We start from the raw sequence: 21163 nt of genomic DNA on the forward strand, positions 1-21163 counted from the left end.
TCAGAGGCCTGTAAGCTGTTACCCCAGGTGCTGGGTTTCATGTCATACAGCTCAATTATTGAAATTGGTTTTTAATCATCTATTTTTGGGACAGTTTTAGATTAACAGAATTATTTCAAAGATAACCCAGATATTCCTGTATGATCCACATTGGGTTTTCTCCATTATTATCTCAATTTCATCATCACATCGATAACTCTGAGAATCCTGCCTCTCTCTTATAATGTCTCTTGTGATTAAGCACATCTGGGTAATCCAGAATAATCTCTCCATCTCAAGACCCTTAATTTATATCTGTAGGTTTCCTGTTTTCATGTAGTGTAACAGTTTCACAGATTTAGGGGATTAGGAGGTAGACATTTCTGGGAGATAGAAGGACATTATATCTTACACTGATAAGGTATATTTGTCACCAATAGTAAACCAATATATTGATATACTATTATTTTTTAAAGTCTATTGTATCCAGATTTTTAGTCTTTCCCCAATATTCTTTTTGTTCCAGGAGCCCATCCATGATACCTCACTATTTTAAGTAGTCATGTCCCCTTAATTTCTTTTTTTTTTTTTTTTTTTTTTTTTTGAGACGGAGTCTCGCTGTGTCACCCAGGCTGGAGTGCAGTGGCCGGATCTCAGCTCACTGCAAGCTCCGCCTTCCGGGTTCACGCCATTCTCCTGCCTCAGCCTCCCGAGTAGCTGGGACTACAGGCGCCTGCCACCTCACCCGGCTAAGTTTTTTTTGTATTTTTTAGTAGAGACGGGGTTTCACTGTGTTAGCCAGGATGGTCTCGATCTCCTGACCTCGTGATCCGCCCGTCTCGGCCTCCCAAAGTGCTGGGATTACAGGCTTGAGCCACCGCGCCCGGCCTTAATTTCTTAATCATTGTGATATTTCTCAGACTTTGGTTGTTTTTTGATAAGCTTAACTGCCTGGAAAATTACTTGTTCATATATTTTACAGAATATCCTTTAAATGGGAACTGCCTGATATTTTTCTCGTGATTATACAGGAGCTACGGGTTTTTTGGGAGGAAAATCATAGTGGTAAATTTGGTATCACATCATATCAAGGGCATACACTGTCAATATGTAACTTATCATTGTAATTGTTCACCTTGATTGCCTGGCTTGAATTATTTGTCACTTTTCTCCATTTCAAATTTACTCTTCCTTAAGAGTAAATTTACTCTTTTTTATTTAATTTACACATGGTACTCTTTAGAATAAACTATGTGAAGAAAATCTTTAAGGAGCGGGGGTGATGCTCCACATCCTTAAGGGTTCATTTACTGCGTAAATTATTTGAAATTCTTCTGCAAGTGAGATTTATCTATTCTCCATTTGTTTATGAGTTTGATCATTTACATTATGAATATTTATTTTATATTTTGGATTATAATCATACACGATTTACTTATTTTATTGCTGAAATTGTTCCAATGTTGCCATTTGGAACTCTTTCCTTTGCTCCTATGTCCCTTTCATAGTCCGTAAGAGTGTGTGTGTGTTGTGTTTTGGTTTATTGAGCACTTTCATACTTTTTCACACTATAATACACAAGAGGCTCCAGGCACATTTTGTATATTTTATTTTTTTATGTTTTTTGAGACGGAGTCTCGCTCTGTAGCCCAGGCTGGAGTGCAGTGCCGTGATCTCGGCTCACTGCAAGCTCCGCCTCCCGGGTTCACGCCATTCTCCTGCCTCAGCCTCCGGAGTAGCTGGGACTACAGGTGCCCGCTACCGCGCCCGACTAATTTTTTGTATTTTTTTTTTTTAGTAAAGACGGGGTTTCACCGTGTTAGCCAGGATGGTCTCGATCTCCTGACCTCATGATCCACCCGCCTCGGCCACCCAAAGTGCTGGGATTACAGTCGTGCGCCAACACGCCCGGCCTGCATTTTGTATATTTTATGCTCCAGTCCTAGAGTGAGTCATTCATCCAAGCAGCCCTGGTTCCTTTTATTGAAGAATGGTATTGGAAACCAAGATCTAGATGTAAAGTTTTCTCACTGGCACTGAAATGTCGTTGTTTCTAGGTTCTTACAGCTGACAAAGGAAGAAAACATACGAGTGTACACTAACTTATGTACATAAATATGTATAGATATTTCTATACAAAATCATCTGTCTCCAAATCTAATCCGTACTACATGGGTTGTTCTAGGTTCTGCCCCATATTTATCTGTAACCTCTCATTGCAATAATAAGAAACACCACCATCTGATATTTATGTGCTTAATTCAATTCCTGTATCCATGTAGTGTGGTTTTGGAATTTTTAACCCATAACCCCACAGGACACAACTTTCCAACAAGATATAACGCTTATGCATAGTTATTTTTACTTTAGTCTCAAAGACTTCACATTTTCAAAGTTACGTATTTCATCATCTGATTCTACCAGCCTTTTAATTGATGTTATTTAATACATTTCTGATAGATTTAAATTCCTTGGTAACATTTTCCCTTTTGTTCTAGCATCCTCCAATTTTCAATACTATTTTAAAAAAATTATATACATTAGATTTGTTCTTTGCATAGTAAATTTCTGTGGGTTTTGGCAAACACTTAATTATAGAATCATACAAAATAAAATTACCACCCTAAAATGTCCCTGTGCTTTACCTATTTAACCCTCCCTTATCAAACACAACGAATAACCAATAATCTGCTTATCAACTTTTTATTTCAGTATTTAAACATTTGATCAAACACAAAAGTCCTACTGATTGTATCCCAGGTGGTCTTCAAGAAGTTTTGCATTTTGTATTTAGATGTATAATCTAATTTGTATTGATTTTTTTGTAAGGTTAATTTTGTGTCAAGGTTCATTGTTTTACTTATGGGACATCCAGGTGTCTCACCATGATTTTTTAAAAAGACTATTCTTTCTTCATTCACATGCCTTTGCTCTGGATCAATTTACTACATTTCGACTGTATTTGGGTGGGTTTTCTCTGGGCTGTCTATTCTGTTCCATCATCTGTGTTTCTAATTCTTCACCAATACCACATGATCGTGATTATGGTAGCCTTATTATAAGTCTTGAAATAGTGTAATGTCAGTCATCCAACATTGTTTTTCTTTTTGCTCAGTATCATGTTAGCTATTCTAGGTCTTTTGCATTTTAGGTAAACTTTAGAATCAATGCTGATATCGACCAAAGAGCTTACTGCAGTTTTAACTGAGTTTGCGTTAAATCTATGGATTAATTTTGAAAGAACTGTCAGTTTAATGTTGGCTCTTTCAATTCATGACAACAGAACATCCATTTGTTTAAACATTTGATTTTTAAAATCAGTACTTTTTAATTTTTTTGGATATAGATCATATACATGTTTGGTTAGAATTTACATCTAAGTATTTCTCTTTTTTTCTTATCTAATGTGAACGGTGCTGTGCTTTTAATTTTAAATTACAGTTATTCATTGCTGATATATAAGAAAGCAATAGACTTGTATGTTAATCTTGTATCCTGAAATCTTGGAATAATTTCTTATTATTCAAAGAGTTGTCTTTGCTAATGTTGCTGTTGATATTTGGGGATTTCCTACAGAAACAATCATGTTATCTGTGAATATATGCAGTTTTATTTCTTCCCATCCCATTTTTATATCGTTTATTTTCTCTTTTTGTCATACTGCACTGGCTAAACCTTCCAGTGCAATGCTGAATAAGAACGGTGGAGAGGACATCTGTGCCTTGTTCCAAAGGTTAGAGAGGAAGCATTCAAGTTCTCACCATTAAGAATGAGATTAGGTGATTTTTGTTTGGTTGGCTTGGGATTTTTTTTAATTTTAAAATTAAATTATGAATGTCACCCTCTATTTTTAGTGTTCTGAGTATTTTTTTCTTTTTAATCATAAATGAGAATTAGTTTCTGTGTCAAATGCTGTTTCTGTATTTTGATGCTATTTCTGTATCAAATGACATGATTATGTAAGGTTTTTTCCTTAGACTGTTGATGTGATGGTCTTCATTGGTTAATTTGCTATATCTTAGGCTACGAAAGTTGCTGAAAGATGCTGTCCCTAGCTTTTACCTCATGCAACTCAATTATATTACTTTATAAAGAGATTCAAGAGAGGTTGACCCACACAGAGACTAAATTCCATTTGTTAAAGTGAAATGGCAGGATTTTTAAAAATTTTATTAATGTCAGAGATGGAATGTCAAGATTTCTTCTATGTCATATTATGTCATGTGTTCTGTTCTAGAAATATGATGAGTATGGAGAAATTTGGATGTTCACCTCAGGAAAACCAAATTCTAAAACTTGCTGCAAAGAAATATTTTAGTTAGCATGTTTCTTCTTCCAAAGTATTACAGAATGAGAGATCTACCACCAGAACTGAGAGGGGTCACATACAGCCTAAATAAATCAAACAAACACATCAGAACCAGCAGGTATGGTAACAATAGGCAACCAAAAGTCTTACTTACTCCAAGGAGGATGATTTTGGCTTGAGAAGTTAGGCAACAGTCGGCTAGTCCCAAGGAAACTCCATGCTGGACTCTCTTGAATACAGATATTCATGCTTTCCTTTTCATTCCCTTCCACTCTGGACTTCCTAACTCTAAGTTGCCTGTGTCTCATTCTAATTAAATTTCCTTACTATTACCACCAGCCTCACATTTTATGGAATGTACCATTATGAGCATTTAAGTTATTACAAACTCCTCCTTTTTTATTCATTTTTAGTCAGCTTCTAAGGTGTCACATAATTATTTTCTCCTCCTACTTTACCAGTCTCTCCTTTTTAGGGCTATTTGCTGAATTCCTTTTCTGTTTCCAAAATTTTAGTGTTGTAGATACTAGAGATCAGTCTTTGACCTTCTTCTCTTTCCTGACCACGTTGACTGTACCATCATTTTATTCAGTTAGATGTCTTTATAGTCAAATGTGTGCCTAGACTTTCAAAACGTTATCTTCAGGCTGGTCACTCTCCTTAAGTCCAGAGGCATATATTCAACTTGCTATATTTCCACTAAGATACCTAATAGAGATATCCCAAATACACACAGATACACCCCCACACATACTCACACACACAAAGCATAATCTTCTCTACTTCAGCAGATGACAACTTCTTTCCTTTAATGGTTCAGACTAAAGCTTTCAGTCATTTTTGATTCTTTTTCTATCATATTAAATCAAATCTGTCAAGAATTTCTCTTGACTTTACTAAAAAATACATTATAATTCAACCATTATCTACACACTACAATTCTGATCCAAGCCATCTTTGTTTCTGCTATTGATTGATCTAACAGCTTCTAAGTTCATCTCCTTGCCCCTACCAGTCTATTATCAAAACAGAAGTCAGAGTTATCCATTATGACATAGAGGTCAGACCATGCCACTTTCTTATTCAAGTCATTCAATGCTCTCTCTTTTTATTTATTCAGAATTAAATGGAAAGTTCTTAAAATACCTTGTAATGGTCAAAATTATTTGACCCCTGTTAGCTCTGTGGCCTCATTTCCTTCTATCTTGCTTATATAGCTCCTATCATAGTGACCTCTCTATTTTTCCTCAAATACACAAGTCCCATCCCATTTCAAGCATTTTGCACCGGGATGTTCCCTCTCTCTGTATTGCTTTCCCAATATGTTCATGTACATCACCTGATTAGTAAGACCTGAGCCAACAACCTTATGTAAAATTGCAACGCACTTATCACTCTCATACTCTTAATTCCCTTCACCCAACTCTATTTTTTCCATAACAAGTACCATATTCTAACCATTATATTTAGTTGTTTCACATTTATATTGTTTAATTGATATTATTCCCTCATCCCAGTCATTTTAATATAAGCTAGGCATTAGCAAGCATTATGGTTTGTTTTATTTACCATTTTTTCCAGACACTGTAAGCTCTGCCTGGCACATAGTAGAAACTCAATATGTAATTTGTGAATCAATGAATAAGTCATTCCACTTAACAAAAAATATAATGGCTGGCATAAAACAAAGCACAATTTTTCTATATTTCTTCAAGTAACAAAAAGTTGTTGCCAACTAGATGATTCCCAATCTGGTATTCCAGGAGCAAGAATGAAATCCATAAAAAAAAAATCCTACCTACAAAAACAGAAAAATCCCTGATATATTTTTTTGTTTTTTTTTTTTAAAGAAACTTTACCAGTGAAAGATTTGTGATCATATCCAAATATTTCATAAAACCACACAAGAAAGTAATAGCCCAGTGTTGCCTAAGCCAAAATTTAACCTTCATACACATAAAAAATTCACGAAGACATGCAAGCATTAGATTCAGTTACATCAACAGAGGACAAAAACACAAGATGGCAAATTCTTCTCCTTAAGAACTGAATTCACAAAAGTGTTTAAACAGAAAAAAATCTTATAAAGGCAGAATTTCAAGTGAGTGTAAAAAAGTTAATGATTCTTTTGAGATTTTAATTCCAGACACTCATGAGGTACATGTCCTCTAAATTCTACAGCTTTAGTAATGGTGATCAAATTCTTTATATGGGTAGGTTACTTTTCTTTTTAAGGGCATCTGGAAGAAAAGACAGAAAATAATATTTCTGAGATTTCTGAGGCAAAAAAAAATAGACTTTTAATGCATCACTTCTATCTAGCAAAACCAGATAGAAAGATAAAGTACATGTCTGTAGACATTTTCACATATGTACAAATGTATATACACTCACAAGCATAACTTTCTTATAATAAAAGTGTTCTTGTGATTGTTGTCATACATACCTTCTACAGAATTCTGTAAGCTATCAAGATAGTGTATGTATCTGGAATAAGATCTCTTCTCCTTAAACAGGAAGTCAGAGTGAGCTGCCACCCTGGGTGTAAGACCATTCCTTGCTCACTATCTATCCAAGTATTACAGTAAAGAGATATCTATTCCTCTCTTTTATCCTGATGCAAACACTGCCTTAAACTCACCAGGATTAATCTCTCTATATATCTATATCTATATCTATATTTTATCTATATATCTATAAATAGATTTATCTCATTAATTTAGTCCCAAGAAAACGCTCATATTCCTAGTAACGTCTTGTATTCTTCACATGAATCATCACGTACCTTTATGTATCTACTATTCTGTCTCCTTTTCAATGCTTCTTCAAATTCTAAACTCGTTTCTGTATACCATTTGAAATGTATGCTCCATTAACAGTTAATTATCTCATACTTTCATCATGTGCTCAAAATATTTCTTTCATCTTTATGTTTGAATGTAAATCTGAACCTCTTCTAAGGACCCTAGTTAACACTATTTACTCTCTCATTCCATGAGACCTGGAGGTGGTGTCAGTGACGTTCTTTTTCCTCATTACCATTTTCAAATCATTCTCCCTTCCTACATTAAAAAAAAAAGAGAGAGAAGGAGAACAGAATTATATCTAATTTCATGATTATATCACACTGTATTCTTTATTTTGATGCTATGTAGTGTCCTCAAATTAAAATTCGACTTAATGTGATTGCATCTGTTTTTTATCCTTTGGGGATTACAAAAAAACAAGATATATTGTTTGTGAACATTATTTGTATATTCTACTAACCTGCTTTTCTCACTGAATAATATAACTTGGTAACGTTCTCGTATGCCATAAATTCTAATAGTTGCATATTATGCTACTATATGGAATTACATTGATCTATTTATCAATTTACAGGTAATTTTTATTTCATTTTTATTGGTAAAATAATACTCTACTTTTTAAAAATTAAACATATTACAAATTATGTTTTTTATTTCAAAGGACTTGATAAGTATTTATGAAATTCCATTCTACAACTTGCCCTTTTAATTTCCACAGCCTATTTCTAAAAAAAAAAAAAAAAAAAGGAAAATTACACTTTAGATTACAAATAAAATCTCAATGAATTTTTAAAAGAAGATATTTCAAAGGCTACCTTTTATGATCATCATGCATTCAATCTAAAATATGGTTTACAAAGGTATAAAGGAGAAAAATAGCCACAAGAAAAAATATATTCCATTAAATAATTTTAGGGTCTAAATGTTAATTTAAAAAACACAATTACATAAGCTTTAGAAAACAATGAAAATGAGAAACATTGTATATGACCACTTATAATACTGATCCAAAGTCAAGTAAGAAAGAACATTATAAATGAGGCATTCTGCTCAAAAAGTTAAAAAGAAAGCATAAAACAAACACGGAAAGCAGGAATGTCCCAGGGGCAGAAAGATTCAGGCTTTAGATGTGCCTGAGTTCTGCACTTCTCAATTTATAATTAAAACAAAGTAAAAAAAATTGGATGATTACACTGAAAATCAATTGGTCTATTTCAGAGGCTTTCATAAATATTATGCTTTTTATCACTTCTGCCAAATGGCCCATAAGATGCTGCCTCCTATAGTACATGACAATTCTAAACTGTAAAACATTAAATGTTACAGAAAACATGCTGTGGAAGTTCACTTTGTCAAAATATCCTAGTTCTATATAGCAAGGCTTTGGAATAACTTGTAAATGAATAAACAAGCATCATAGGTAAGCCAAATTGAACATGCAAGGAAACATTTTGAGCACCTTATAAACTATAATCATCCAATCCCTCTTGGACTCCTGCCTCCGTTTTGGCAATTTGGAAGCAAGATGAAAGTAGATAAAGTGTTTACTACAAGAGAGGGTGCCTCTGCGATATACAAAGGGAATTGTAAACTTAGCCCTGTGATCCTGCCATTAGTCTTGTTAATGATTCTGAGCCACAACCTCCCTGAGATAACATCTTTTTCTCTCTATGCTTGAGCTTTGAGAAGCCTAGAGGAATCTTGATTTTTTTTTAGCCTTTTATTAAACTTAAGCCTAGAAATAAGGGAAAGCTAAAGGAAAAGGATTAGAGAGGTTTATTCTGCACTGTCAGAGAAAGAAAATCCCTGCCTTACTGCCAGATATATTAAACTCCTGATCTTGCAATTGCATAAAATTATCACTGGCATTATATCTATGTCAATTAAACCTGGTGCTGCAGAAAATGATTTAACCAGTTCGCTCTTTCAATGTCATTCAAGAACTCTAATTAGTGTGAGAGATGTGTTTCTCTTTTAAGTAGTGCTGTAGTCATCTAGGTGTTACTCAAAGGCACCATTAAAACTCATTAATATGAGAGTATCTCAGAGGGGTTTATGGGCTTTCAGGAGAGTACTGTTCAGACAAGTTTGTCCATAAAAAGTATTTTGGATTAAAAATGTTCGAGTATAGTGTTTTCTATCATGAGAAAATATTTCTTTCAGTGTTATAAGCAGATTGATAATGTTTCTGCTTATTTTTTGAAGATCCTCCATTTTTATAAGACCCAGATTTTTGTTCCTTATTTTATTCATAACCTTCACAAATAGATATAATTTTATTTAAAACCCAATATTTGTAAGCAAAGAGAAAAGCAATGCATGAAAGTTTAACTTTTCTAAGTTTACATAATAAAACTTCTTTTACTCTCTGGCTACCCTCCTCTATTTTATTGTTGATCTTAACTATGAATAAACTGGTTTGGCCATAATAAAATATTTGAATATCCAGGAGCAATTGAAAATTATAGCTTGGAAAGTATTGCTTTCAGATTCACACTATTTCCTATCTTTCCTTCCTGATTAGTGCAAAAGCTCATTGACCCACCATTTCATTGAAAATCAATTAATTTTTGGATAGTTTGCACTATTTTATGGTGGAAGCATGCCTGATCAAACAGATTACTATAACCTGAGAGTAGATTGCTCTTCTTATGTATTTTCAAACCCTACCCAGTTCAGTACTGAACATATAGTTAGAAATTTTTAGTGTTTGTTAATTAACACTTTATTTTCTAAGTGGAGAAGTTCAAAATTAATAATAAAATATCTTTATTGGCATATTTTCACTAAAATAAATTATATGTGAAGTATTTTAATGTTGTTATATAACCGGAATTTTACAAGTGAATTCTATATGTCAGATATAGGGCTAAGAAATAGGAATATAAAGAAATTATAATGTAAACCCAGATCTCAAAAGGCTCAGAATCTGGTATGGGGGACAAATAAGTAAACCAATAATTATAAAATGCAGCAATGGGTTTCATAATTGAGAAATACATGACATAAAATAAATATTTGGATAAGTGATTCTTAGTAAAGGAAATGCAAGTTTTGGGGCAAAGTTTCAAGGTTGGGGAAAATTAGGCAGAGCATATTTTCTATAATAGAGAGTACGATGCTAAATCCTGAAGAATATGTACAGTGTGACTAAAATGAAAATTTGGGGAGGGATATTTTTAGCAAAGACAACAAAATCTGCTAAATCAGATAAGTGTAGGGGACATAAAGAAGCTTAAGGCAATTTCATATTATTAACAGAATATATGAAATAAAATTGAGAAATGAGACTGAAAACACAGTAAGCAAATGATTAATAACTAAAAGAATATGAAAGAATGCTATGGTTTGAAGGTGTTCCTTTAAGTTCATATGTTAGGTACTTAATACTCAGGGTAACAGTATTTAAAGGTGGGACTTTATCAGGTAATTAGATCATGAGAGGCCTGCCCTCATGAATGGACTAATGCTGTTATAGAAGAGATTTAGTTATCACAGATGTGGATTCCTGACGAAAAGGATAAGTTTGGCCCCTTCCTCTCTCACTCTCACACTCTCTGCTCTGCCACCTTCACCATGGGATAATGCAGCAGGAAAGCCCTCAGCAAACACTGGTGCTACTTTCTTGGACTTCCTAGCCTCCAGAACTGCAAGCCAACCAAATTCTGTTGTTTATAAATTACCCACTCTGTGACCTTTCATTACAGCAACAAAAAACAAATTAAGACAAAGAGTTCATAATGGTAATAAAAGAGATACAGAGGAATAACATGTAGTGAAAATAAATCAAAAACATAAAATAGCAGTTTTAAGTTACAATATCATGGTTTTAAGTTATAACACCATAGTATTATCCTTAAATGAAAATAATATAGAAATACCAATTAAAGTCAGACATCGGTGGAGTGGAGGGAAAATCACAAACCAACTCTATGTTGTTTTACAAATAATTGATTTCAAATGTTACAGCATAGGTAATTTAAAGTAAAAGTGTTACAGGAAAGGGGTCCTGATCCGGACCCCAAAAGAGGGTTCTTGGAATTCAAGCAAGAAAGAATTCAGTGCAAAGTAAAAGCAAGTTTATTGAGAAAGCACAATGGTGAAAGGACTCCATAGACAGAGTCGGAGGTTCCTGAAAGCAAGAGGAGGAACGCACCCACCCTATGTACAATGCTTATATATATGGACAGATGTGTTCTGCTACAAGGGTTTGGGATAAGTGATAAACTAATTAGTTTATTGTGCAAGAATTGATATTATAATCTTTAAAGCAAAATTAGGAATGCCTTTGTTCTCCAGATATTGGGGTATCTGGGCACTCCCAAGTCTGGGTCTGCTTGGTAAACATTGTTAATTCATTCCCTTAACCATAAACTTCTAGAGGCTAGGAATGCCTAAGTGTCTGGGAATGTAGCCCAGCAAGCATCAGCCTCAGCCTCATTTTCCTAGCCCTCACTCAAAATGGAGTCACTCTGGTCCAAATGCATCTGACAAAAGCAGTGCAAAGGAAATAATAAAGATAAGATTAAAAATCAAGGAAATGAAAACAATAAACAAATAAGAAATCAATTACACAAAGCCTGTTCCTCCAAATGTTAATACAATTGGTAAGTCTTTAGTAAGGCTGACAAACATCAAAAGCAAAGCAAAAAGACACAAATCACCAGTTTCGGGAATAAGCAGGGTTGTCACTGAAAAATCCTGCTACTATTATAAGGATAATCACAGTATATTACAAACAACTTTATGTTCCAAAATGTAACAATTTCGGAAACAAATGGATCAATTCCTCAAAAAATACAAGCTATTAAAATTCAACCAGATGAAATAAATAATCTGAACAGTATTAAACTGTTAAAGAAATTTAATTCAAAATTTAAAAGTTCATAGAATGACCATCTACAGGCCCATATGATCTCATTGGAGAATTCCATTAAATAAAGAGGAATTAACACCAATTTGACACAATCTCTTTTCTGAAAAAGAAGAGGAGATAATATTTCTCAACTCGTTTTATTAGGATAATGTTACCCTGATCCCAAAACCAAGAGCAAGAAACAAAAATAAATACCAAAAAAAGATGAATATTTCTCATAATCTTTGACACAAAAATCCTCAACCAAATATTAGCAAATTGAATTGAACAATGTTTTTAAAAAATGATACACTGGATTGAGTGGGATTTATTAGAAGTTTGCAAAGCTGGTTCTATATTTAAAAAAAAAAATGCAATCCAACGTATCAACAGACTAAGAAGGCAAATCACACGATTATATCAATTGATGCAGAAAAATCATTTGAGAAAAGCTAGCATCTATTTATAATAATAATAATAATAAACAACTCAGCAAATTTTCAGTAGAAAAAAAAATCTCAACTTGATAAAGATATATAAACAAACCTAGAGGTAAGATCATACTTAATGTTGAAATATTTAGTGTTTCCACTTTAAGTGAAGAACATGGCAAAAAAAAGGCAATTCTCATCACTCTTATTCAACATAAAACCACAGTGAACCAAGTAAAAAAGAAATAAAAGGCATAAATTGGAAAGGAAGGAAAAAAGCACAAATTGGAAAAAGTAATATCATACTTAATGTTGAAATATTTAGTGTTTCCACTCTAAAGTGAAGAACATGGCAAAAAAAGGCAATTCTCATCACTCTTATTCAACATAAAACTACAGTGAATCAAGTAAAACAGAAATAACAGGCACAAATTAGAAAGGAAGGACAAACTGTCTCTATTTGCTGATGATACAATTATCTATGTAGAAAATTTCAAGTAATTTGCAAAGTAGAAACATTTCTTAGAACTAATATGAGAGTTAAGCAAGGTTGTAGCATATGAAAGCAGCACATGCATAGACACACAGACAAAAGAATCACATTTCTAAATAGTAACAGTGAACATATCAAAATCAAAATTAAAATCATAATACCATTTATAATTTTTCCAAAAAAATTATAAAATACTTAGGTACAAACTTAACAAAACATGTACAGTATCTGTACACTAAAATTACAAAATGCTGATAAAAGAAATGAAGCACCAAACAAATGTAAATATATACCATGCTCACAGGAAGAGCCAACATAGTAAAGCTGAATTTCTCTTCAAATTGATTCACAGGTTCAGTGATATTCCTATGAAAATCCCACCAAGTTTTGTTGTTGTTGTTTTGTTTCATATTTTTACACTTTGACAAGCTTATTCTAAAATATTTATGTAAAGCCACAAGCCCTAGAATATCTACGACAATTTTGAAAAATAATAATAATTTGAGATGAGTCTATTCAACATTGTCTTACCATATAGCTATATAATCATGAGAGTGTAGTGTTGGTGGAAGAATAGGTCATAAATCAATAGAACAGAACAGAGAACCTAACATTAGACTCCCACAAAGGCACAAAAGCTATTCAATGCAGAAAGCATAGCCTTCTGTTTGTTTGTTTGTTTGTTTTTGAAGATAGGATCTTACTCGCTCATTCAGGCTGGGGTGCAGTGGCACAATCATGGCTCACTGCAGTCTTAAACTCCTGGACTAAGAGATCCTCTCATTGCAGTTCCCTAAATAGCTGGGATTATAGGTGCATGCCACCACACCTGATTAATTTATTTTTTTCAAAACATTATTGTAGAGACGAAGGTCTCACTGTGTTGGCAAGGTTGGTCTTAAAATCTTGGCCTCAAGCAATCCTTCCACCTTGGCTTCCAAAAGTTCTGGGATTACAGGCATAAACCACCACATCCATCCAGAATAGCTTTTCAAACAAATGATATTGCTGCAATAAGATATCCATATGTCAAAAAAAAAAAAAAATCTTGACCTTAGCCTCACGCCTTATGCAAAAGTTAATATAAATAAATGTGTCTTGTATTTCAGTGCAAAATATAACACTATCTTTTTGTGAAAAGTAGGAAAAAATCTTTGTAACTGCAGTTAGGCAAAGACTTCTTAGGCTTAACATCAAAAGCACAAAGCATAAAAAGAAAAAAGTGATAAATTGGACTTCATCAAAATTAAAATCCCTTGCTCCATGAAAGGTCCTGTTAAGAGAATTGAAAAGATAAGCTACTGTCTGGGAAAAAAATAAATGCAAACCTCTTATTCAACAAAAGATTTTTTATCTAAAATATATAAAGAACTCAAAAACCTCACCAGATAAAAATGAACAATCCAATCAGAAAATGAGAAAAAATGAATTGAACATACATTTAACCAAACAGGATATCCAGATGGCAAATAAGCAAGAAAGATATTGAACTTCATTCACCACTAGAAAATAGCAGGTTAAAATCACAATGAGCTATACTAACACACCTATCAGAATGGCTAATATTTCAAAATAAAATCATGATAATACCAAATGCTGACAGGAATGTGGAGAAATTGAATCATTTATACATTGCAGGTGAGAACATAAAATGATGTAGTCATTCTGAAAATTATTTGGCAATTACTTATAAAACTAAAATGTTCTTACCATATGATCCAGGAATTGCACTTTCAGGCCTTCATCTTAGAGAAATGACAACCTAAGGTAACACCAAAACCTAAATAAATGTTCATAGCAGTTTTATTAATATTCATAGTATCCCAAATCTAGCAACAACCCTGTCCTTAAATGGCCAATGGCTAAAAGAACTGTGATTCTTATGTACCATCTAACACTAATCAGGGATCAAGAAAACAAGCTAGTAACATATGTAACAACCTGGAAAAATCTCAAGGGCATTATGTTAAATGAAAAAACAAAAGCCAATCTCAAGGGGTCACATACTGCATTATTCCATTTATATAACAGTTTCTAAATGAAAAAACTTTGTTATAGCCCCAAATTAGAAGTAATTTGATGTCCTTCACATGTGTATAGTAAATCAAGCTATGATACATTCATGCTATAGAATACTAAGGAATGAAATGAAAGAAAATATTAATATATGTGAAGCTGAGATGAATTATCATTAAATCATGCTGAATGAAAGAAGCCAATCCCAAAAATTTACCTATTGCATAGTCTATATATATGTGTGTGTGTGTGTGTGTGTGTGTGTGTGTGTGTGTGTGTGTTTTGAGACCGAGTTTCACTCTGGCCCAGGCTGGAGTGAAGTGGCTTGATCTCAGTTCACTGCAATCTCTGCCTCCTAGGTTCAAGCTATTCTCATGCCTCAGTCTCCCAAGTAACTGGGATTACGGGCGCCCACTACCAGGCCTGGCTAATTTTGTGTTTTTAGTAGAAACAGGGTTTCACCATGTTGGTCAGGCTGGGTTTGATCTCCTAACTTCAAGTGATCCACCCTCCTCAGCCTTCCAAAGTTCTGGGATTACAAGTGTGAGCCACCATGCCAGCCCTGCATAGTCTGTTTTTACAACATTTTTGAAATTGCAAATTTATAGAAATTGATAACAGATCAGTGACTGCCAAGGGATAGGGACAGGCTAAGGGTTAGGGACAGAACAAGGGAGAGATATGGGTGTGCTTATAAAAGCTCAATACGAAAGATCCTCCGGAGAATGGAAATATCTCATATCTTGGCTGTACCCATGTCAAAATCCCGGTTGTGATATTGTATTACAGTTTTGTAAGATGTTACTATCGGGGAAAAAATGGGTAAAGCATTCATAGTATCTCTCCGATATTTTATTTAACTCAGTGTACACATATTAATTAAAAAATACAACAGGGCTAAATAATATATTTGTACAAATCACTCTCTCTTGCAAACACTTTTAAAAGAAACAAAAGCAATAAAAAAAATCAATGCTAGAAGAATCAAAATCAACCATGCCTAAATTGTAGAGAATACACTTAAAAACATGGAAAAATGATTTCTTTTAAACTAGACAGAACAGATATACCTTAATAAATGTATTCAAACTTATAGCAATTTTAAAGTTGATATGTTTCTTATATTAATAGAATAAAAGTGCCATAGTGTTATATATTAAATTGAAATAGAAAAGGTTGGATTAGCAGACATTTATTACATTTTAAAATAAACTCTTAGCTTCAAATAAACCTGACTCTGACAAAAATATATTTCCATTTACAGGCAAAATAGGAAGTCTGTATGCATAATTTTTCAACTCAATTCATTTTTAATGTATTTTTACATGAGTAAGTGTACTTACATTTTAATTGTTTTTATGATAGTCATCCATACATTTTAAAATCATTACATTAAACATTTATATGTGTTTTTACCTAATTGAAGCAAACTTGTTTTGCTGAAGGACTTGAAATGTTAACAGGTTTTTAAATATGTTTGTAAGATATTTCCTCTATATGAAGATTGCTGCTTTCCACATTTTTGAGATGCTGGAGATCTTTCTTCCCCTTCTTCCTTCTTTCCGGACCATCCCTCTATTCCTTCTCCTGCCCTTCCTTTCTTTCTTCTTTGTCAATGTTATTGTAACGTAACTTACATTTTAAATTGCCGTTTTCTTGATTGCTTTTCAAAATGAATGTATCTCCATGAGACATTTGATCATTAATATTCTTTCTTTTATTTTTGTTTAATAACCATGGCTCTCCTTTTTTAATGTTTGCACATAACACTTGAGTATGTTAATATTATAAGATACACTAACATGTGTTAGTGTATATGAGTATGTTAATAATATAACCAGGCCACTTCTTTAAACATTCTTCAAATATATATACATTTGAAGTTTTATATATATATTTGGAGATTTTTTTAAAGAATAGGCATGATTATAATATTAACACTTTGTGGATATAGAGCAAATGTCCCAAGAGAAATTTCTAGGTGGACTCCACAGGGTCTTTTATGATCTAAGCTACTATTGACATTTGTGTTGCCAATCTAGTATCAACGTGATTGTTGTCATTGTTGTCTTGGAAACATCTCTAAAAGATAACTCCTTTCATATTTCCTTGGATACACTATGAACAGCTTACCTTTGAACAAATACACCTTGCCACCTTTTCAGATCATCTCAGAAACCTACTTTTTATGATTTTATAGTATTGCATTTACGTCATAGCATTCATTCCTTATCATAGAAATTAAGAATGTAAGCTGCATGCTAGACTGAATTTAATCCCAAATTTGGCAAACTATTATATTTTTGACAAGGGAAACTTAGTCCTTAGTCTCAGTTTGCTTATATATAATAGTAAAGGCTACCTCATAATGCATTTGGAGGATTAAAAGTGTTAAAATGTGGAGAACTTTCATAATAGGGTTGGAATATAGTGAACAAAACTAGAGTAACCTTATTTAAGCAAATTCCCTTATATTAGACCTGTGTGTAAACACCAGGTCTCAGATACTATATTTCAGCCTCCTGGAGAGAAGAGACGGTGTTGCAATTTTATAACTCCAGAGTGACTAATATGCACTTTATGCTCCACAGATACTCACTTTTTATGCAGAAAATATAATTCTTTTCTTAGCATAGTATCTGATAAGCAGAGTACAGATTAACTGTCGCTTCTTCAGAAAGTTCAGAAAGTTCTTCTCTAAAGTAAACCAAACACTATTACTTGAATCTATGTTTTAATCACATATAACACAATTTTATTTTTTTCTTTAGGTATTTATTAGCCTTACACACCCTCTGAGATCTTGGATTTGATGTGTACCTAGCACCTGAAGAATATCTTACACATTGTAGATAATCACTTATTGAATACATGAATATGATATTAGTTAACTTCATCTTTGTTGTTGTTTTAGAGGCATGTATTTTTCAAGATTCATTGTCATTGCTACTAGTCTTTTAAAAAGTCACTTATCTATCCTAACAAATCTGTTTGGATATACTGAATGTGGATTTTTAATCATTCTAATTATTTTCTAAATGGTATGCATATAATTTATTACATTCTATGTTGTAAGCACTATTTTAAATGGATTTCTTCTGTCTATTGGTATTTAATAGAGAAGATAATAATAGCCAAAAAGTTAACCATATCTTTTGGTCACAAACTTCTTAATTCATTTATGACAAAGTTTATTAGGGCAATATTCCAAAACCTTTTACTGCAACACACTGGAATTAAAGATGAATGCTACAATAATGTTATCTTTCAAAACTTCTTAGAATTATTCTGGGGGTGGCCGGGCGCGGTGGCTCAAGCCTGTAATCCCAGCACTTTGGGAGGCCGAGACGGGCGGATCACGAGGCCAGGAGATCGAGACCATCCTGGCTAACACGCTGAAACCCCATCTCTACTAAAAATTACAAAAAACTAGCCGGGCGAGGTGGCGGGTGCCTGTAGTCCCAGCTACTCGGGAGGCTGAGCCAGGAGAATGGCATGCACCCGGGAGGCGGAGCTTGCAGTGAGCTGAGATCCGGCCACTGCACTCCAGCCTGGGTGACAGAGCAAGACTCCGTCTCAAAAAAAAAAAAAAAAAAAAAAAGAATTATTCTGGGGAAAACTCCTTCACATTTACACAGACTTTTAACAGTTCATTTTAACAGTTCATTTCCACAAATCTCATAGGTGCTATTTTACTTTCATGATATGCTTATTTGGATCAAAGGTAGGTCCTGTATCCTACAAAACAAAGACATGACTGAAGGAAAAAGAGATTTTTCTCTGTAAAAAGGGATCAATTATTCTCACTAGAAAGCCATTCTATTTTTAGCAAGTGAGCTTCAGGAGAAATTTCCTCTTGCTCTTACTCATATAAAGAGAAAAAAGCCACATAGAATTTTTGACAAATTACTAGAAATTCACAGATCATCCTTATTGTGTCTGCGAAGTATGCTAGTTATTAAGATGAGGCAGCACAACTGCTTACCAAGGTCCTGAAAGATGTGCTAACCAACCCAGAATAGGAATGAGGCCAAGCTTGGTGAGTTTCTGGCATGAAGAGCTGTGGATTATATCCTAGGCCTTTTTTAAAAATTGACACTCAAAATAGTACTTGAAATAATGTAATTTATTTTTCCCAGCTTTATTGAATTAGAGTCTACCAATAAAAATGTATGTATTTAAGATGTGAAACATGATGTTTTGACTTATGTATATATTGTGACATGATTAAATTCACACTGAAAGAAAATTGTGGACTGGCCCTCTATATTAAGGTGGTAGGCATAAATGATACATGGAATCAAATCTGGCAAAATAGAACTGAAAGAGCTTTGAGAAGAAAGAAAAAACATCCGGTGTAGAGTTCCATGAGATCTCTGAGGGAAATCTTCTATTCCGAGTCTCAATGCAATTGTTTGCAAGGAAAGCTTGTGGATAACTAGGCCTCATGGTGGAAGCATAAATAGTTACAAAATATGGGTGTATTAATTTGGTCTGAGGCAAATACAGTGTGAATACCTTTAGCTTCTCTATTTTGTTCGCATATTTAGTCTCATGTACTTTACTTGCCAGAAATGTCTGCAGAACAGTATTTGGTCACTGGATTGTTCTCAGTAAATGTATGACTTCTGATTAGCACCATATTAGGCATTGATTAATAATGTCAGGATCCAAACATAGACGAAATTATAAAAAAAGAATTCACCTTTGAAAATCATGCAACCAACTGAATAAAATTACCCAAGGTTATTGATAATTGTAATACACATTTGCCCATTTTTTCTTTAAATCATCGAAAAATAACAAGTCGAGTGCCTACTCTATGTGAGACACTGTGCTAAGCACCAGAAACAGAGAAGTTAACATGAAGATTCTTGCTCTCAGTCAGCTTAACATATAACTATAATGAACTTTTTAAAATAAGAATATTAACAGCAATACATTAATATATTATTTACTCACATAGTATAATCTTAGTATATCTATGACATAGTCTGTTCGTTTTGAGTGTGAACTACAGAATTTATAATAAATTAGAAAAACCTTAATACCCCTGCTGTTTTTCTAGAAAATTAAGCCTAAAAATAAAATAATAATAATGATTAACCTAGTTTAAGAAAAAAAACACATTTAAAAATAGGAAATGATTTTTTCTTATCTTCCAACAATGAAGGGTGACTTAAAATAACTGAGATGATTCAAGCACTAAGAAATGAAAAATAAAACAGAAAGAGAAGAATGAGCTCTAGTAGCCTTAATAGAAGAAAAAAACAGATGGCTACCACAAATGTCAGGCCCCAAGTACTGAAATCAGAGTAAGAACTTCTCATTCAACCTAGCTCCTAGTTGAATTTTTAAAATAAAAGCAAATGCAAAAAAGAAAAAAAAATAAGGTAAAAGAAAAAAACAAACTTAAAAATGACCTACATTTATGATGCCAAGCAGGAAGTTAAGCCCTGGAGGCTGAGTCACGTGGAATGTGCGTAACTTCTGCTTGTTAGATTATAAATTAACTCTCTTCCTCATCATTCTTCTCCTGTAAGATACTAGGAGAGATCAGAGACGAGATCTCCTGCCCCTATTCTTGCTTATAATCACTGTTCTTTGTTGCAGATAGTCTCTATACCTAACTCAGACCAGATAGCACAAAAGACACCATGACTGCTACATCTTCAGTGTGTCATGTTAACTCTACCTTTCCGAAAACAAAACAAAACAAAACAAAGCAAACAAACATACAAAAAAACTTACCTAATCAGATGTTTTAAAACTATGCATTAAGCTTTACATAGAATAATGTTGAAATTCTGTTAAGCTTCTTGAAACTTTATCTAGATATGTGATCCTAAACGTCTATACTTCAAAACATTCGTTTCCATTCTTTAAAATTTGTGGTTTCCAGGCAGCCATCCTCAAGTTTGGCACTTCAGTAAATACTCTTTCTACTAGAATCTGACCCTTTTGATTAATTTAGGTTGACACCATAAAGTATTAATTCCAATTTTAATTGAGGAAAATGTCCTGCTACCCACGAAGCATTTATAGGTTAATTTGGACATACTACCTACCCACAAATTGGTATTTTTGAGCTTTAATAATTTAAACAAGATCAAATGTTTCACATTAAGATGTATCTCTCCTACTCAGTTGCCTATGTCTGAACTCAGAATCGTGAGGTTCTGCCCCATAAAACTATTTGTTTCTGTTCCAGTAATCAGATTACTGAAGTATTTAGCCCACCTTTCTTTTTTTTTTTTTTTTTTTTTTTTTTTT

General features: G+C 33.4%; 1 long non-coding RNA gene across 1 annotated transcript in view; it reads right to left on the reverse strand.

Annotated features, from left to right (window-relative positions):
- Positions 1–21163, reverse strand: part of LOC112605269 — a 557341-nt gene that overhangs the window by 112840 nt on the left and 423338 nt on the right. The window contains exon 2 of the long non-coding RNA XR_003115386.1: positions 7272–7350. This is a non-coding gene — a long non-coding RNA (uncharacterized LOC112605269). The remainder of the gene's footprint in view (positions 1–7271; positions 7351–21163) is intronic.

Source organism: Theropithecus gelada, chromosome 13 (genome assembly GCF_003255815.1).
Source record: "Theropithecus gelada isolate Dixy chromosome 13, Tgel_1.0, whole genome shotgun sequence".
Taxonomy (NCBI): Eukaryota; Metazoa; Chordata; class Mammalia; order Primates; family Cercopithecidae; genus Theropithecus; species Theropithecus gelada.